Consider the following 10,948-nt stretch of genomic DNA (forward strand, 5'->3'; position numbering starts at 1 on the left):
GGCTTGCTCTTGGGGCTATGAGCTTTCTAAAAAAGACTGTGGAAATTTCTCCTTAGATTAGTCTACGAATAGGCCTGCTGCAAGTGCAGGAAGGTATTACCAAGGAAGGAGTGAGTCTTTAAAAATACTGTTTATAAAGCAATGAATATCTGAATTAAAGAGGAAACAAGAGCAATCGCACAAACTCTGTAGGGTGTTGTCTCAGTGAGGGTGAGCGCTGACCATGCCTGCAGTTAGTTTTATACTCGGAAGCTTACGTGCAACTCGCGTGCAAATGATAACACACCTCTATTGATTGGTGGATCAGGAACGAAACAGTATTTGATTTGTTTGTGTCATTCCAGCCCCTAGCATTTTGCCACTGACGGAGCTTTCACTAACCAGTGACAGGTCGTCGGTCATTTTATTTTATTTAATTAAAAAATTGGTCTGTGACATTGCGCCCCCCTCTGGAGAGTGTCCGCGCCGGGGATGGGATGAGTTTAGTGAAATCATCCAAATGGTAATACTGCTGTGAAGAAGCTCAGTGGATGGTATATGGAACATTATAGAGCTTATGATCTGCAAACATCACCAGGCAAGGAAGTGGAACTTGTTGAGCAACAAGAACTTCTAGATGCATACCCACTGGCAGACTACAAAATCGAAGGAATGCGTCTTGTCTCATTGAAAAGATACATTCATGTCTAAAGGGTGAGGCCTGAATGCAATGTTATTTTATTTTATTATTTTAAGTTTTTATTTGTTATTGTGTCATTGTGTAAGATTTAGTTGAAAGGGATTTATTGGCAGAATGTTTATGACTACCACAGGTTCTCTTTCATGTTCGGAAGTAGAGGGTGAGGTGAGGGGTATTCATCTGCAACATGCAACTTCACCAGGAGATGTCACTAAATTCTACACACTGAACATTAAAGTGTAACTGACACAAGTTTTAACTTTCTAGTTTAAGATTTCAACATTCCAAATTTGACATATTTATCCAATTTTTCTTCTGCCACTCTCATTTACTTCATGGGACCCCACATTCTGATAGAGGACAGCGTATCTTGTCCCCTTTTCATAATCCACTCAGTAAATGCTAATAGAACTGGTGTGACATCCTGTCATTTTAGTTTGTTAATTTGTCTCTGTGTGTTTTCTGTTTCCTGTTTTATTTTGTAGTCTCGCCTTCCTTGTGTGTTGTTTCCAGCTTCTCGGGTGTGTCACTTCCTGTCTTGGTGATTGTCTTTCCCAGCCCTCATGTGTTGCACCTGTGGCTAGTTACCCCAGCCTTCCCTGTGTCTCTATTTAAGCCTCTGTGTTCCTTCTGCCCTTTGTCGGTTCGTTACTCATTTCTACACGTCGTAATCTATGGTTTGTTTTGTCCTGTTGTCTTGCCCAGCTTCTCTTTCCTTGTTCTCCGGGCGCCTTGTCGCCAGTCCTTACTTGTTATTGTTCATGTTTTGTTTTTGTCTTGTTTTAAGACTCCTTTTTATATTAAATACCTTTTTTCATTATAACCTCTGCATCCTGGGTCCATCTCCTTCCTCAAACCGTGACAACTGTGATGTTTTTCAGTTCTCATTGATATTAAATCAATGTACAAGGGAAAGATAATGCATAATAATTAGATTGTTTTATCCCCAATGTTATAAAGTGGATAAAAATGTCAATACTCATGTTAAGTACAAGTACCTTAAATTTACTTTAGTTCCTCTACTTTTTTATTAGAAGCTAGTCAAAAGGGCTCAGCGGGGATGTGCCTCATATACTGAACCTTCTGCTTGTGTTCTCTTCTCAGACTCCCAATGACTGGTTCAACGCCTGCAAGGCTTAAGGTGATTTTTAGGGAGAGCAACGTTGAAAAACGGACTCTTCCAGATGGAATCCAAAACTCACTGGATGACCTTCTCAGCAAGATAAAGAATACCTTTGGACTGGAGGGCAACATCAGAGTACAATACATGGACCCAGATTTTGGCAACGACTTTTTAGGGCCCAAGAACCGAATGGTGAGAGGCCCTATTGAAATTGTAATTCAACCTGAATTTTACCAGTGAGCTTCAGGATTTGGGGACAATCAAGGTGATCCACCAGCAAACAAATCAACCTTCGATCAGTGCCACTGAGACCACATCATCTCATTCACTGTCAACTGAGTCTGATGAGGGGATAAAATGATACAGTGCTCCTCTCGTCCCCTGAGTCTGTGTCATCTTGTAAACATCAGTGGCCAGCGGCCATCCCACTACCTTGATTTTCATACGACACAGAGCTGCAACAAGAGAAGCACCCTTGTTTAAAGGAGCCTAGCCCATTTAGAGGCCAAACCGAGCTGAAGCAAAAAAAATGTCCATCCTTACCCATTGGTGAGACTCTGGAAAGCCTTGAAAAAGAGAGACTTGAACTTCAGAGGCAGGTCAGTGTAAGGAATAACGAAAGGGTAATTGCAGACAAAATGGCTCTCACATTTGCCTACAGCAGAAAAAAGGTGGAAAACAAAGAGCCTAGCCTTAAGGATTTCAAGGAGAGATGGCATGCACTATTCCAACAAAGAGAGGTAATTATGGAACTGAAGTGATCAACGTTTCTCAGCTTTTGTATTAATTATTAGTCCATAGTTTCCATATTTGTTGTACTTTTTGGTGTATTTATATTTTTATATGCATGCTTCTATGGCTACTTAGGAAAACCTAAGGTTGTGTACCAGTCCGTTTGTGGAAGGATACAATATCGATTGTCTGTTTAAGATCAACGCAGAGTTCCAGAGGCTCATGGCTGTTCCCCTGGAGGAGAAATTCATGGCCAAGTTGGACATGCACTCCAGTGAGCTTATCAGAGTCATCCGTTCCAAAGGAGGAGCCCATGCCAGAAGATTGCTGGCATCATGCAGACATTGGACCAGGTAGATGTGTATCATCAGAGGAGAATCCTTATTTTTCTTAGTAGCTAAGGGGGGTGTCACAGGTTATCTGTATCATTTATGGATGCATAAACATGGGCAAGCCAATGTTGACCACGTCTTTAAATTTACAGGTCATGTTTTCAGCTGTAGAAAAGATACACCATTGCACTCACATTGTTACTTTTTTTATGAAAGTCTAGAATCACATATCCCTCTTTTAAGCAGATGAAAGGGTTTAGCTGTAAGAGTTAAGACATCTGTTTTTAGAGATTTGGAAAATTAAAATTAATCAAGATAATTTTTTCCCTAGACGAAGGATATAGGAGGGTCAGGAACCTCAATTCCGTGACCTAATATGTTATGATGACTGATTTGACATCTATACACCATTTATACCAAATTTAGCCCCCATGTCCCTCGCAAAAATGTTGGCATTTTTCGCTAGATGGCCAAATCCAAAATGGCAGCCGTCACTATCTTGTAAAATTAACTTTTTAAACGTAGGCTGTGTTCAAAAACTCTTAAAAGTTAGATAGCTGTCTTAATCCTCGATCTCTCATTAAGACAGGTGTCTGACGCAAGATATCTTACGTATGATGGTATCTTAAAAAAAACATTGTTTTTGAACGGCCTTTTTAATATAGCGTGTACGATAACGTGTGACGTTGTTAGGTACGCTGAAACGTTAGGCTATCTGACGTAGGCTAACGTGCTAATGTTAGAAAGTTGGCTGACTGATGCCTCGCAAATTACATCAACCATTATTGCTGGTTACAATAACGGTGTTATAGGATAGTACAGTGTCTATTTCTCTGTAACTATCGAAAAATCGAAGGGAGAAAACACCGAAAACTTTAAATTTACATAAGAGAGCATTTTAAGAGTTTTCGAGCACAGCCGTAATTTCTAATACACAAATTTACTTTTTAACCAGAGCACCTAGAATAATGCATGAAGACCCTTTATGTCAGGGGTGTCCAAACTTTTTATCCTGAGGGCCACATACAGAAACAAATTTGAAGGTCTGGGCCACTCACGCCGCCACGCCCCCCTGCCCTGGAGCGGACTGTTGACAGTGCGCCTCAATCGCGTAGCTTAGGGCGGGGGGGCTTGGCGCCACCTAGTGTCAAAACTGAGAAGTACAATACAGTGGGCCATAGTCCATTACATTACAATCAATTTAGCTAACGCTTTTATCCAAAGCGATTTGCAATCAGTGCATTCAAGGGAAGGGGAGAGCGGGGTAATGTGAGACACCCCCTGTATCTAGGCAATGGAACACATTTGTGGTCATGTGATCATTATGTTTTCAAGCCCCTCCCATTCCACCCTTACCATGAAGGAGAAGTTGGTGCTGATGCTATGGTTTGAATGTTTTTTCTCAAAAATGTCAAATTGATTCAGGTAGAGAAACTTATATCATACATGTTGGTGAACTTCCAACATATAAAACCATGTGATTGATGCTAGCTGAAGATTAGCCTGAATTGCTAAGAGATGTTGTTTTTTCTAAAATGTTGGCTGTGGGGTAAAGTGAGACATGTAGCACAAGTTAATGTGGCATTCGACGTTCGAGGCTTCAATACGATGAAGTTTTAGTTGAACTAGTGACAAATTGCCAGCAACGCCACCCCAGGAATTTCACCTGGAGAGTTAGATTAACCTTAAAGTTAAAGCACACAAGTTCATTACTAATGAAAGCTTGAGACTGGGTCCAACATACAATTTCAATTCCTTTTAATTAATATATACAATCTTTAAACATGACTTCGCAATAAAATATGTTCACCCAACCACACTAAAGCGAACACACACACACACACACAACACAAAATACAAATAAGGGAGGGCAAATAAACTCAATAAATGCAAACAAAAGACAACTAACAAAGAAATTAAATCAAAAGTAATGGAGATTTATCCAAACTGATGAATCCAAATAAATAGGTAAAGCAATTAAGCCAAACCAAAATAACTAAGAAAACGAATTAAACCAAAAACATGCAAAGCAAACCACAAAACACAAATAATATCATCAATAAGATCAGTTAGAAGTCGGTTAACTGAATAGATTAAGATGAGACTGAGGATGAGGCAGCAGTCACCATACTCGATGGTAGGTACAGCACAGTAGGAGATGCAGAGTAGGATGGATGTGTTGGCTATATAAGCCAGTGGGCAAAACAGCAGCCGGCCAACAGCAGCGTGAAGAGGGGGGGGAAAAACGTGCTGGCAGAAACCGCCCACACACACGTCAACCCTGCCATAGAAAAAATACATTTGTTCTAGAAGCTGAACAACAACTGTGGTAACTTGAGTTAACGTCATCTTATCCACATACCGTCAGGAGTTGAATGAACATCAAAGGGGAGGAAGGAGATCGCTTGCATCGAGCAGCACAATTACGTGCAACTCGATCGATCAGCTGATCGCTCCCCGCTGCAACCGGCAGAGGAGGAAAACACTCGCATGCCCTACAATTGGGGCCGATACGGGAGAAGGAAGACCCGGAACTGCCTAAGGGATGGAAGCCAGTGTTGAGGACTTGTGCAAAGTTTAGAAGGTACACAGATGCAAACAACTACTACATACCAAACAACGGCGAGCTGCACGACCCAGCTAACAAAAGGCGACCAGGTGAGGCGGCCAGGTGCGGTGATAACAGGAGGCGGGGCAGTCTGGAGCTTCAAGGCAAGAGGGCTCCCAGTGCACAACCACTCACCTTTATAGACAGCGCAACCAACCGTGATGGGCCGGTACTGCAGCACTAATTAAAGGCCCATCCTGCTACATTAAGTTTAGTCTTAACCATATTTTAGTGTAATATTAAATTACATATGTTTTATTTTTAATGCCTTAAACATTGTAGAAAAGCCATCATGCAAAGAAACTACACCAGGAAGACAACCTTGGGCCAAACACCCCTCGCAGAGATGGAGAGTGCAGCCGCTGAGGTCATGCAAGGAAAGAAGTCCTTAAGAAAAGCTGGAAGGGATAGAAATATTGATAAGACAACCCTCAAAAGATTCATAAAGAGAAAGGAAAAGTAAAATCAGTATTCTGGGGTGCAGTAGCTGAGGCAAAGAGAATATTCACATATGAGATGGAGGAGGAGCTTGCCAAACACTTGAAACAACTAGCTGACCAGTTCCATGGCCTTGCTCCAGTTAAGTGCCGTGAACTAGCATTTGAATACGCAGAGAAAAACAATATCCCTGTCCCTGCCAATTGGACAGAGAAACAATGTGCAGGCAAGCTAGGGTGTGCAAGAGATCACATGAATCATAATAATCATAAATGTGCTTAATTGACCTATTACACCATTTGTTGTTATGGTAGTTTTAAAGTGGAAAAGGTAAGTGGATCACTTTACCCCTTTGATTTCTCTGGTCTGTCTCACTTTACCCCTAAGCTGGGGTAAAGTGAGACACAAGACCACTTTTTTACAAACAATCATATTTTCACTGCCCTTTGTCCTGAAGACATTCTGATCATTTCCATTGCTAGGAAACATCCTGAATTAATGGTAAATGTGTAAATGTTACTTATATATCATTTTAGCTCGCCTAGAGGGGAGCAAATGTAAAAAATGTCTCACATTACCCCGCTCTCCCCTACTCGAGGGTACAAATCCAGAACAACAAGAATCAAGATTCTTTTATTTAAATTTTTTTGAGGCGGGCCAATTTAAAATGGATGGCGGGCCGCAGATGGCCCGCGGGCCGTAGTTTGGACACACCTGCTTTATGTGGTAAATTGACCATAAGGATTGTAAATTTGACATAATTTTGACCCCGAAATCCAAGATTTATACACAGATTACACAAGGTCCTCTTTTAATGTTATTTCATAGCGGGTGGTCACAGACAGGGTTTGGTTAAGTTTTCGAAGGTTCTTTTTCACCCAACACCCTACAATCATATCATAACTCACACATTATTAACAAACCCTTATTTCGAGTCTTTCAAATATATATGCGAGACAGCAAAGTGAATTGACAATTGACAATTGCAAACATGCCAGGCATTCCATGTGTCCTTCAGTGTGGCAGGCTTTGTGATAAAGACACTGATTCAATTACGTCAATGGAGAGGTGAAAAAAAAAGATAGAAAAAGGCCCTGTTATGGAAGGGTCTAGACAAATTTTGAGATGTTTACAGAACTGTCGATTGGGATAAAGTTCCCATTGGCAATGTGTTCATAACACATGTATATAGACTTTTTCGAATACCAAAAAACTAGAACAAGCCAACAAAAGACAGAGAAAAGAAGAGTTTGAAGAAAGCCAATGTCATTCTTTGTCTATGTCTGATGTTTGTTCCCCACATATGGCTTCAGCTTCCAAACGGCTGCGATCAAGCCTAGGGCCGATCCATGACAAAACTAAATGTGTCTGGTGCTGTGCTCCAGAGTCGAAGAAGCACCCAGAATCAAAGCTGCACTTGATTTCATATGATCAAGCATGGACAGCATTCAAGAGCCACACAGTGGCCCTGGAAGACCAAGTAATGCGCACCAGAATTAACTGTCTAATAGATTTTGCGGCTGACCAACCCTATGCACTTGAGATCAGATATCACCTAAAATGCTGGTTGAAACATGTGCGTAGATACCAGAAAATGAGTGAAGATGACAAGCTTCCATTGATGCACAATGTCACTCTCCGTGAGGCTCAGACAATGTTCTTTGACCACGTCAAAACAGTTATCTTTTGGAACATGAACTAAGGTCAATACAGAGAGTGTCATCGATTCTGCTGATACTGATGCCTATGTCGCAGCAGCGTTTATCTCAAACTAACTGCCTGGTATGCTCTACATCAGGAGAAAGCAGGAGACGGTAGTCTGCAGTGATCTGGTAACTGACGAGATGGCAGACTGCATTGTGCAGCTGCACTGTATGACAGGATGTGATGCTAACTCTGGATTCTATGACAAGGGTAAGAAGTCAGTGTATGACCAGGTGGCGAAGAGCCCTATGGTACGACAACAGCTCTCACAGTGCGGAGATAGCCTTGACCTTGAGGAGGAGGTGTTACAGGAGCTATTCAAGTTCACAAGACATGTCATATATGGTGACCAGAAGAGTAGCACCATGGCTGAGGCCCATGCGGTGAAGTGGAAGAGCATGAAATATAAATCATTCATCCTTCTACCCCCAGATGAAGATAGTTTACGCCAACACTGCCTCCGTGCCAACTACTTGGCATATCTAGTACGCCATCCCTCCCTGAAGCACCACCCCTTGCCAATCAGACATGGATGGGAGTTGCTGGATGGTCATTGTCGCCCTGTCTGCTACACACGACCTGCTCTTCCAACTCATCTACCTGCATCAAGGCCAGTTGAAGACAGTGAGGAAGATATGAGCGAGTATGATTGTGATTAAAAGAAAAATGCTGATGTGCAGAGTATGCGATGGGATTCATCGGATAGTGGTGATTTAGATTCTAGTGAGGCAGAATGCTCTGATTTAGACTAATCTTATATATCAATGTCCTTATTATTCACCAGTTACATTGTTATAATAATGTGTAACCTTTAACAACATGAAAGCATCCTGTAATTTACAATTTTTGCTTTTTTTAATCACCAAAAGGTGAAATTATTGGGGTACAATGATTTCTTATTGGCATGTTTCAAGTGTTTTTCGTTCCTTTCTTAAGTTACAGTTATTAAATATAACATATTTCTGATATTCTTTGTTTTTGTCCTTCCATAATAAGTAATGTATAAAGGCCACACATCACCCATCTTCTGGAGACCTGGGGCTGATTTGTGTATAAAACTTTAAATTTTTGCTCTCCCGGATGGTGGCCATCTTGGATTTTGGGGTTAACAGGATGTTTTAATGTCAAAATGATGTCAGAATCACAATCCTTATGGTCAATTTACCACAAATAGTGTATTAATACATTATTCTAGGTGCTATGGTAAAAAAGTTACTTTTACAAGATGGTGCCAGCTGCCATTTTTGATTCGGCCCTCTAGCAAAAAATGCCGACGTTTTTGCGAGGGACATAGGGGCAATTTTTTTTATAAAAGGTGTAAAGATTTCAAATCAGTCGTCAAAACATATTAGCCGGAGAATGGTAACGGAATTGAGGTTCCTGACCCTACTAATATTCACCTACTGAGAGAGTGTCTCCTGAAAGCCCTCATCATATTCCTGGGAGAAGATGCAGATGACCTGATCAAGGAATATCTTGTAAGTTTTAACACAAATATGCATGTCAGTCCAGGGGACATACATAAATATCCTACACATGGTGCATTTTTTGTCCTACCCAATGCATAGTTACTGTATAACAGTGCAAAGTGCTGCCAATGATGTTTGTTTTTTGTGTCATCTGTTGGACTCAAGTGCTGAGAAGGACCTGGAGCAGCAGCTCACCATGGCAGTAGTTGTAATTCGCAAAGAGGGGCAAGGATGCCAGGAGCCACCTGAAGATATCAGCATCATTATTGAGGGCGTGGAGGTGCTAAGTGGTCTGACCTCAGTTGCCTCAGGTTGTGCTCTCTTTCTAGGATATATTTATGCCATCAACCTAGCTTACCCCATACCTCTGCATTACACATTTGAAGTCCTTCAGAAAATAACCATGCAGCTTGAGCAGCACAAGATGTCCCCGAAGGTCCAAAATCTTTACGGCAAATTGCTCCTTTAGACCATAACGAATGACACGTGTAAATATTTTTATTTCTTACAATTTATTATTTTTTGTGTGGTGACTGATAATTACACTTGGACTGGAGTGTTGTTGTAAATCATTGTAAAGTTCAATTGAAACAGAATTTGTTTTTTCTAACCCTAACCCAAGAACAGGCTTGAATACACAACACTGGCAGCCGGGCAGGCCCAGCTTCGCGAGTCTCAGGGTCACGGAGACCCCGATAGGAGAAACGGCCCTCGACGCGAGCGGCCGTGCAAGCCCCACGGCTCACGTCATCGGGTCGCAGAGACCCAGACCGGAGAGACGCCCCCAACCTGAGCGGCCGACCGGCCCCACGTCACACCGGGGCGAAACTTGGAGTGAAGCGTGCGGAGATAATAAAAAGTCAAACGCTTTATCACTGTATCGTAATTTTCTTTTTTTAACGATCACTGAGCAAGAACATGCTCGAGTACACAATGCTGGGAGCCGGACCGGCCCGGGGCTTCGCGAGTCTCAGGGTCATGGAGATCCCGACCGACAACCGACAGGGCCCACGTCACACCGGCCCTATGTCTTTGCATGTGTCGTGCAGCTACAAGAGAGATAACAAAAATGTATTTCTTTTTTTTTTATTATTACCGCGCAAGAGTCTTCTTTTTCTTCTTCTTCTCCTTCTTCTTCCTCTACTTCTTCTTCTTATCATCACTGCGAAAGAACAGGCTGGAGTACACAATGCGGGGAGCCGGGCCGGCCCAGCTTCGCAGATCTCAGGGTCGCGGGGACCCCGATAGGAGAGACGGCCCTCAACGGCCGTGCAACTTGGAGCTTGGTGTGCGGAGATAAAAAAAAAATTCAAACGCATTGCATCTCGCAGTCAAACGACGAGTGGTGTTCTCCTCCGTGTTCGCCTTCAAGCCAGCCACCACTCTGGTGTCCTACGTCCCGAAAAAGAAGAACAGGAACGTTGTGCGCCTGAGCACGCGGCACGCCGAGGCCGACGTTAGTGGCCGCGCGGACGGCATACCGGTCATCATCCTGGACTACAACCGCAGCAAAGGAGGCGTGGACAACCTGGACAAGGTGATCAGAACTTACAGCTGCCGGAGGATGACCGCGCGCTGGCCCCTGGTCGTCTTCCACAACATCCTCGACGTCTCTTCCTACGCCTTCGTGGTATGGCGAGAGGTCAACCCCGACTGGATGCCGGGCAAGCGGAACAGGCAGAGGGTGTTCCTCGAGCAGCTGGGAAAGGCTCTCGTGGCTCCATAAATCGCGAGGAGGGAGTGAAGGCCGTGAAAGCGTCCGCCGCGGTCGTGAAGGCCGTGAAAGTGGCCGCCGCCGCCGAGCTGAGAGGCGTTGACCGCGACCGAGACGACGCTTGGCCCAAGCGTCCAATCACCCCTCCG

General features: G+C 43.1%; 1 long non-coding RNA gene across 1 annotated transcript; it reads right to left on the bottom strand.

Annotated features, from left to right (window-relative positions):
• Positions 1 to 4,877: 4,877 nt before the first annotated feature.
• On the bottom strand, positions 4,878 to 5,550 carry LOC128456008 (uncharacterized). The gene is made up of 3 exons (XR_008341779.1): positions 5,480 to 5,550; positions 5,229 to 5,404; positions 4,878 to 5,147 (listed from the first exon to the last, which is right to left on the bottom strand). It is a non-coding gene; the product is annotated as an uncharacterized LOC128456008 (long non-coding RNA).
• Positions 5,551 to 10,948: the final 5,398 nt, after the last annotated feature.

The sequence above is a fragment of the Pleuronectes platessa genome, chromosome 14 (genome assembly GCF_947347685.1).
Source record: "Pleuronectes platessa chromosome 14, fPlePla1.1, whole genome shotgun sequence".
Taxonomy (NCBI): domain Eukaryota; kingdom Metazoa; phylum Chordata; class Actinopteri; order Pleuronectiformes; family Pleuronectidae; genus Pleuronectes; species Pleuronectes platessa.